This window comes from Ixodes scapularis, unplaced genomic scaffold, assembly GCF_016920785.2.
Source record: "Ixodes scapularis isolate PalLabHiFi unplaced genomic scaffold, ASM1692078v2 PGA_scaffold6__148_contigs__length_123643588, whole genome shotgun sequence".
Classification (NCBI taxonomy): domain Eukaryota; kingdom Metazoa; phylum Arthropoda; class Arachnida; order Ixodida; family Ixodidae; genus Ixodes; species Ixodes scapularis.
Window position 1 is genome coordinate 49,061,890 of NW_024609881.1, and position 9,055 is coordinate 49,070,944.

Consider the following 9,055-nt stretch of genomic DNA (forward strand, 5'->3'; position numbering starts at 1 on the left):
ACAGGAATTTGTTTGCAAATTATTGCAGGCACTGTAGAAATTCCCATGCCGGGAAATCAGCAAAGTGTCGTCGGCATATTGATAACATTTACAACTTGAAATGACAGAGACAAGGTCGTTGACATAAATATGAAACAGCAGCGGAGATAACACAGAGCCTTGCGGAACCCCCGGCTCGTAGATAATAAACGGAGCTTGTTTCACGCCCACTCGAACTCGTTGCGATCGACTGACGATATGGACGGATCTGTCTTAATATCACAGGAAAGAATTCTAGTTACTATCGATGTGAGCTCTTTGTACACTAACATCCCACATAACGAGGGACTGGCAGCCGTGGAAGAATTCCTCTCTCTCTACCCTTCGTCTCTCGCAGACAGTAGCTGTATTCTCCGCTTACTGGAATTAATTTTACACTGCAAAAACTTTATGTTTGATTAGTATCATTGTTTACAAATTCAAGGCGCGGCCATAGGGCCGAGAATGTCGCCAAATTACGCTAATATTTTTATGGGCAAGTTTGAGGAGACCTTTGTGTGGAGTTACGCCAACATTCCCGCCATATATCTTTGTTATATTGAAGATATATTTATCATTTACAATAACACTGAAGATGCACTCTTCTCTTTTCAAAGTTACCTCAATGGTTGTCACCGTACAATTAAATTTACCCGCAGTTACTCAGCAAACCCTATGAACTTTGTCGCCGTTAAGTTTAAAAAGATGGGAAGCCATTTAGTATCCGAGTTGTACAGAAAGGCTATGACAAACGTCAACGTCAGGTTCTACGCTATGATAACTACCTCCGAAAATGTAAAACAAAAATACCTTTTAGCCAATTCCCTTGGTTGCGTAGAATTTGTTCTGAATGATCGAAATTTTAAGGAAAACGTAAAATCTTTAAAGAACACATTATTCCGAAGAAAATATCCCGCATCTATTATTGACGACGCCACAAGAAAGGCTTCCGCTCTGGAACGTAGCACACTCCTTCAATCCACACGACAGCTTGACTCTAACGAAACAATAGGGTGCCATTGGTAACAAAACTACTATTCGAACCTATCAAGCCTGAATTCTGTATTGAAACGCCATTTAAACATCCTACATGCTGACGATAAACTAAAAAAATTTTTTTTCCAGAATCACCATTTGTCACATACCGGAAGCATCGGAATTTTGGGAGGATGTTATGTCCCTCGTATATAAAAAAACCCAGTTCATGCGGCGCTTGTGGTCCTTGGACCTTGCCACAACACTAGTTGCCAACTTTGCGTGTTTATTTTGGTCGCTGATAAAATATCGAGCTACGGATCAGGTTTCTACGTAAATATTAAGCAGCATACCGACTGCAAAACACCTGATGTGATATATATTATTAACGGCACGCTGTGTAACAAGCAATACGTGGGAGAAACTAAACATTCTATGAAAGCGCGATTTAATGGCCATAAGTCTGACATTGTAAATAAGGGACGAACACCAGTCGCTAAAGAGTTTAACTCCGACGACCACGACATCCATACGCACCTAAAATTATCATCGTGGAAAGCAGTTTTCAAAATGATATTACGCGCAAAAATAAAGAGTTCTTTTATATATCTAAATTTAAAACCCTAACCCGCTGTTATGAACATTTCAAAAGGTAACCTGTATAGGTTGTTGTAGGTTTTTAGTTCTTTTGTATGCTACAGTACTACAGGCAAACCATCTCCCCCATCACATAGGAGAGCGGAAAGAGGGAAAGCTCTTTGAGGGGAGAGCTAAAAACATTGGGACTTCCCTCTTTTCTTCTCTTTTTTTTTTTTTTTGGCGGAGAGGGGGGGAGGTCGAGCTGGGAGGCGTTTTAAATAGTAGTTCTTGGTATTCTGTTGTGCAGTGCCACCCACGTGTGACATTTCTGGTGTCCGTTTACACATACTTCGGGCTTTTTAAGATCTTCGTTTCCTTCGGCGTTACACTGGCTGGGGCTCACTCGACTTGACCCCTGTATGTTTTTATTTTATTTTATTTTTCCAGATCTGGAGTCTAACTTTAACGTGATGGAGGTCGCTGCCTGTGATACATTTTCTTTGTTTTGCTGACGAGTGTCGCTACCGTGCTCCCCCTAGTACTACTACTTTTTGGTATCTGTATTTTGTTGGAATGAAGTTTTTTAATGCTCAATGGTTTTTACTTGTACTAATATATAAATAATTTCTTTCCGAATTTTCCCTCTCTCCTTTGGTCTCTCTAAAAACGCTTTGCAACTGTATTTTCTGCGCACTTGAAGGGGGGAAGTTTGTTCCCGAAACGTCGTGTAATAAAGCCTCTACTGCAGTTAAAACATTGTTCTTTCTCTAAAAAGGCCCACGAAAGCTGATCTTAAGCAATTTACATAGCAAGATATCGTGGTTGACGGTATTGAAGGCTTTTGCCACGTCTAGAAACAGCGCACATGAAAGCATATTGTCATCGAACGCGGAGTTCAAAACATCGGCGACGTCATCTGGCAACAATTGCGTGTCCTTTCCAGGCACGAAACCGTACTGCGAGGCTGACATTATGGGGTGGTGGTCCACAAAACTATTCATCACCACAAAGAGATGCTTTTCCAACGAGTGTCTCAGTACAGGCAGAATAGATATAGGGAGGTAGGTTTTTATTGCTTTTGATTGACCCCAATTGTATAGCGGTCTAACAATAGCCATTTTCAACACTTCGGGAATCGAACATGTTTGAATGAAACCGTTTAGTATAAAAAGCAGCACATGTTTTATCGAATCAAAGTTCCTCTGTAGAAAACCAATGGTAATTTCGTCAGCACCTGGTGATCTTGTCCACTTAATACTGAAAAAGGCAGAACGCAAGCCCTCTTTATCAATCTCGCTAAGAAAAGCGTACGCACAATTCGACCCCTTCAAGGTCAATTCCTGTGCGCTCCCACTGGGTGTTTGCTCGAACGAAGCAGCAAAAAAGGTGCTAAATTCTACCACCGTCTCCTTAGGATCGTCGCCAACGTTCTTAACTACGACGTCATCAAGTGAGCACTGGCAGTGGCACCCTTGGAGACCGTTTGCAAGGGACCAGGATTTGAAGATAATAAAACTATTTCTTGAAAATGATTTTTGAAAGTAGATCTTTTTAGCAGAGTGAACAAGAACATTTTCTTTGTTTCTAGTTGCACGAAAGACTTGGCGTAGTGGAGCATTGGCAGGCGATCGCCTCCAACGCGCCCATAACTTTTCTTTCTCCGCGATTGCAGACAACATATCTGCGCTTAACGAAACACAATCTGACACGTCTATTCACTACAACGTTGCGCTGTGCCTTTGTCTTGAAAGAGTCATGGAGAACTACAAATTTTCGGTAGACATTAGAATATGACACCGTTTTGAGAAACGAGCTGCAATCATAAGATGACGCCGGGAGTTCATGATGTGTTTTTCAAACATTTCTAAAGTTTGTCGACTGTTGTTGGCACATCTCGACGTGCACTGCCAAACCATTTGCCACCCAACAAAATAGTGGTCAACCAGGTTTTGCAAAATTATTGCCGACCTCACCGTTGTGTCTAGAGTCCTAACCAAAATATGGTCGATACAGGAAGATTCGACCCTTCCGGCCATAAACTCCTCTTTTGTTGTGGAACTAATAGTACTTTCAATACCAGCACTAGCAAGTGTGTTAAGGTAGTCACAAACCTCAGACATGTCAGCTGTTAACAAATCTATGTTGTTGTCTCGTACGATGAAAAATAACCCCCGACTGTAACTCGCGGCTAGGATCTTTGAGAGCTCTTGAAGAAATTGTCTGACGCTAAGAGAGAAAGGGGGTGACAGGAGTTCTCGATTTTTTTTAAAATACACTCTAAGTAATTGAAAGCTATTTCCTGTCTTAAATTGAGCCATTCCCTTTTTACGTAAACTACGAGCCCCCCTCCACTGGAATACTGTCAAGAGAACCAAAAAGAATGGTACCCACGCAACTGAACAAATCCCGGAATGTTTCTGGAACGTTTGATTTAGAAACGACAAACACGTCTATACGAGACGAAACTTCATTTAGAAAAAAAAAAACTATAAACTGTTCCCAGTACTTCCTCAGATTTCTAACATTAACGTGAACAACAGAATAGGACTGAAGAGGTGCAACGAGTAAATGCTCACACTTTTTGAAGTTCTTACACTTATTAAAGGTCACTGCCATGTTCTAACGTATCTTTTCCAGATCTTGAACATTGTTGCTACGGACAATGTCCATGTTTTTCGCCTTCTTTTGCGTAGCTTTTCCCCGATTTAACCCAGACGAACTTGTAACCCATTTCCTTTCCTTTTACTCTCGCCTTTCAGTACAGTTCCCTGCAGACTCAAGACAGGTGCTCGTTAAAAAGTATACTTTAGAGTGCATCCGACTTGGCAGTCTCTGCAGGCGACTACGGTAGCTCATCCAGCTTTCTCTCACGTCGCACGACGCAAACGTAACCAGAATTAGGGCAGTGGTACTCCTGTTCGACGGAAGACGACAGAGCTGATTGAGATTACTTTGCTGGGGGACTGGTAGTTCAAGTTTTGTGGCAATGTTAATTAATAGCAAATATAGATCTTCGTTCTGGCCGTCCGGTACGCCGTAAATTTCCAAAGTCGACTGATGCACAAATGCCTGCATGTCACTTGGATCACTCTGAATTTGCTCAATGGTGTGCAACTGCTCGCCGACTATCTCCTTCACATTCGTTAACTCGCTCTCTAGGTTCTCAGTTCTTTCTTCGTAACCCTGACCAAGTCCAAAAGTGTATCATACTGGCCAGAACAGAATTCAACTGAGGCCTGCAGGTCACTACTTCACATTTAGGTTCTTTCAGAGCAGGCTTAAGAGACAGCAGATCATCGATCTTGGCCGGGAGAGGAGCAATTATTTACACTAGTCTTAATAGAAAGCAACATATCAAGTTTGTTGTTTACAAAAAAGTCCTCGCTAAAACTATCGGAAAAATTTCCCCGCTAAATTTAGCGGAAGAAATTCCCCGCTAAATCTAGCGGAAAAATTTCCCCGCTAAATCTAGCGAAAAAAATTCCCCGCTAAATCTAGCGGAAACAATTTTCCCGCTATATCTAGCGGAAAAATTCCCCGCTAAATCTAGCAGAAAAATTTCCCCGCTAGATCTAGCGGAAAAAATTCCCCGTTGTCTAGCGGAAAAAATTCCCCGCTAAATCTAGCGGAAAAATTTCCCCGCAAAATCTAGCCGAAAAAGTCCTCGCTAAATCTAGCGGAAAATTTTTTCTGGGGGGTCACGTGACCCCCCCCCCCCCCTCCCGGAGAACAGGCGACCCTCAGTACCCTTCCCTCCTCCTCCTCAAGAGCTGCGCTCTAATTCGGTGTTACAGGGAGTTGAAAACGGCTTTCATTTTTTTACACCGGTTCACCCTTTCCAACTTCTTCGACGTTTCCCGCCACTTACACAGATATCGAACGCGGATCCGTACCCCCTCGATTCGCGGGTTCACAACTCGCGTAACAGGCGATGTAGCCTCACGCGAGGGGACGAATTCTCTGTCTTCGATGTGCGCTACTTAAATAGCACGCCCTCGAGGCACGGCTGAAAAGCGCCCGGCGCGAGGCTAAGAGCATAGACTTCGAGGGTACGGACGATAGTTCTTTTGGTTTACTTGTCTGGGCCATGGGGGTCGAGTCCACTCCACACTTTACAGTCAACTGTCCACATAAAGGGGGGTCAGGCCATCTAAATGTTCTGACGGAGAGAGAGATAGAACGCGTAAGAGTGGTATGATCCTCCGCCACTTTTTCTGACCCGTCAAGTTTTCGGTCATGGAGTGTACGTCGTCCTTATGGCCATCTCTTCATGAGATGTTCAAAACTCATGGCGTTAAGGAGAACCGAAACCAAGAGTTTCCGTGCATACTTTGCTTGCCAAACAAATACACACATTGTCATCAGCAAGAAAAACAAACTCTAATCTACGGAAACACATCAAGGTAAGCTGGGACACCTGCATTTTGCATTGGGCTACATTATAACATTAGAACCAAGCTTTTTTTTTTCTTGTGAATAACAGGTGAAACACTCGAGTGAAAAGGGTGCTTTCGTAGATCGCTTCTTTACCTCCAACTCTCGTAGCGGAGGTAGACGCTGCTACTGAGCATGCGTACCGCTAGCTTTGTCTGCACAATTTCAGGGATCATTTCCTGAGGCTAGAAGCTAGCGGGATGGCGGGTGTAGTTGCAGTTTTCGGTGTCTTGCCAGCGTACAAGTCAATGGAGTGCAGCTACATTTTTCTCTTAAATAAAATATTTATTTTCACAAAAGACTACCATAATACGGGCGTGTGAGAAATGAAAAGTGGTGTTGCAGAACATTTTTGAAAAATATCAAAATTATTTCTATTGTTTTCTGGATAAGTGTACGGAAAAAGTAACGTGAAAGTAATTTGTAAGCTAACGAGTGAAGTCATCCGTTACTTTTCAGCGGAAGTGATTTGTAACGGTAATCCATTGCATTTGAGGCTCGCTAATTTGTAATTGTAATCCATTACATTTTTCAAGTAAAGAGCACAAGTCTGCTCGGAGAGGAGCCAGCGGAGAGCACGTGACATCCAGCGCAATCGTGACGTAGCGTGTCTCGGAACGAGCAAAGCTGCGGCGAGGCTGACGTTGACAAGACGATTGCAAGCAGTGCTAAAATGAACTAGTGGAAGGGCAGTGAGTTCAGCAAGCGTCCACGGCCGCCGCACATCATGTCGATGGCAGGAGAGGGCGCCACTGAAGCATGGGCTGTAGTAGGGCATGCATCGCATAGCATTTGCTGCTCTACTGGCGTTGTTGTCGTCGTTGTCGTCAAAGTCTATTCAGCGTTGTACTTAAATTGACACAAACAATAGGAAACACGGGTAAAAAATCTGAACGGGAGCCCGTTTGCGCTGCCAAACCGCCAAGCGAAATATGCGCGCCGAAGTCCGTCGGATCGCTCTGATGTGATCCTCCAGCCCACGCTACCGCAGTGCCCCTGTGTATATCCGGGACCTTTCCACGCTCGCCACTTCACAGCAATGCATGGCGGGCGTCGGTGCCTGGTCTCACTACCCCTCCTCTAATTCACTATAGCAGGGCATCTGGCCGCCGCCAAGCCTCTTCTCGCGCGGGCAGATGCGTCCAATTACAAGCTTGCCAAAGCTACGTTCACGCGCACGCTTCTCATGCTCTCCCGGATGGGGCACCAGTGAGGTTATAATTTTAGGCGAGACAGGCGTCGTCAGTACCTGTCAATGTCCCCAGACGGATATTACAAACGGGGCTTTAGGGACATCCACCAGGGTTCATTTTCTCGAACGCGAACCGTGGTTTAAAGTTAACTATTGTCCCTAAAAGGGGGAATTCCAGGTCACGTGACTGGGAGGGCAGGGGCGCCGAGGGAGGAGCAGTACCTAGAAGCAAAATGGCCGCGGCGTCGCTTAATGAGGGCTAATAGTTCTGCTTGGTTCTGCTGAACATTCATTTCGATCTGGCTGTTATATTAATGACTCACCATCAACCTATTAGCACGTCAAGCAAAGCGATAGTTCAGAGGGACTACTAAACTAACCGACGGCAGCATTCCGCGAACGCATCACTCTTCACGGGTCCGAGATCCAAGACATATGACGGTACATAAGCCTTGCAAGTGTTTTTATGGTGAGTAAAAAAAATGTTTTGCGAACGAGTGTTGGTACATATTTATACTAAGACGTTTAATTTGTTACACTATGCACGCCAACTCGTGAGCAGCGATTACTTTGCGGAGAAAGGGGGCTATCCTCAATAAAGTCTTCGTTCCGGGTGAACAGCTCAGACATTGTACTGTTCTTTTTGTTCACAGTGCGCCGACAGTATGCCGACAGCATTGACGTTTCTACATATCCCCGGTGCCCAGCAATTCAAAGGTAGCTTCTCGTCACCGGTGAATCGGTTGAGCAAGCGGAAGAGAGGTCAAACAGTTGAGATCAGCAGGAATCGCAGAAACGTGCGTCGCAAGGAACGAAAAAGAGATTACAGCACCGGCGTTGCCAGACTGGAAGAAACACGGGAAAGTTATGCGTTGTTTATTTCGAAACATATTGAATGAAGGAAATGTTTCTTACATTTTCGAATATTCGTCGACAAACTCTAGCATAGTAGCTAAAATTTCTTCGTACCATTGGAAGCAAATAAATTGGTCTTCAAGTAGAACATTACTATATTTTGACTTAAAATACCATACCAGATCGATGACAACCAGCGGAAAAAGGGGATAAACAAAATGACTGGCTTGTTTCACCGATAGATGGCGCATCTTATTGCCCAATCAAAAATAATTATTGTTGTTCTATATCCAGCCGTTTATTACAGTACCTAGGTACTTTTCCTTTCCTAGGCACCGTGGTTTACCAAAATGGGTTTACCATCGCTTCGAGAAAACCGGCCCAGGTGCACGGTGAAAATGACCAGGTGCCGCTTGCTACTCGTTTTATTCATTTTAAAATTATTTTTAGTGTATTTTCCGATATACGTTTGGGGTGCCATTGTGATACCGCTTTCTTAAACACTGATTAACCGAAAAATAAGGACCGAAATTTTGTTGTAGTATCCCTTTAAAGGCCCACAAGAGGGCAGAAAGGAGGACACTCTCCCTAAATACCTCCTTTCTATCGGAGAAAGAAGGAGACCCCCTCCTTCCTGCGAGTAGTGGCTCAGAGATCAACACCGCCTCGAAGAGAAGGCCATAGTGCTGACACTTTTTGCGTCACCAGCGGTGGCCAACGTTGGACACAGATGGGAAACGAATCCTGCGTCGGCGCCGCTCGGCTCCATGTCAAGTTTGAGCCGAACTTTCATGCAATCGTAGTGTCCAATCTGTGCCTAGCCTTGGCCTTCGATGATGACGACATCTCCATCAGGACTACGGCCAGAGTTGGCAATATTGACATTAGTGTTATAAAATTACAGAATTTAATTATTCTTTGTGGTGATGAGTAGTGCTATGAAATAATTTTCTAGGTTGGTAATTCAGTGATGTGATGGATTCCTTTAAGGCAGTAATTTCA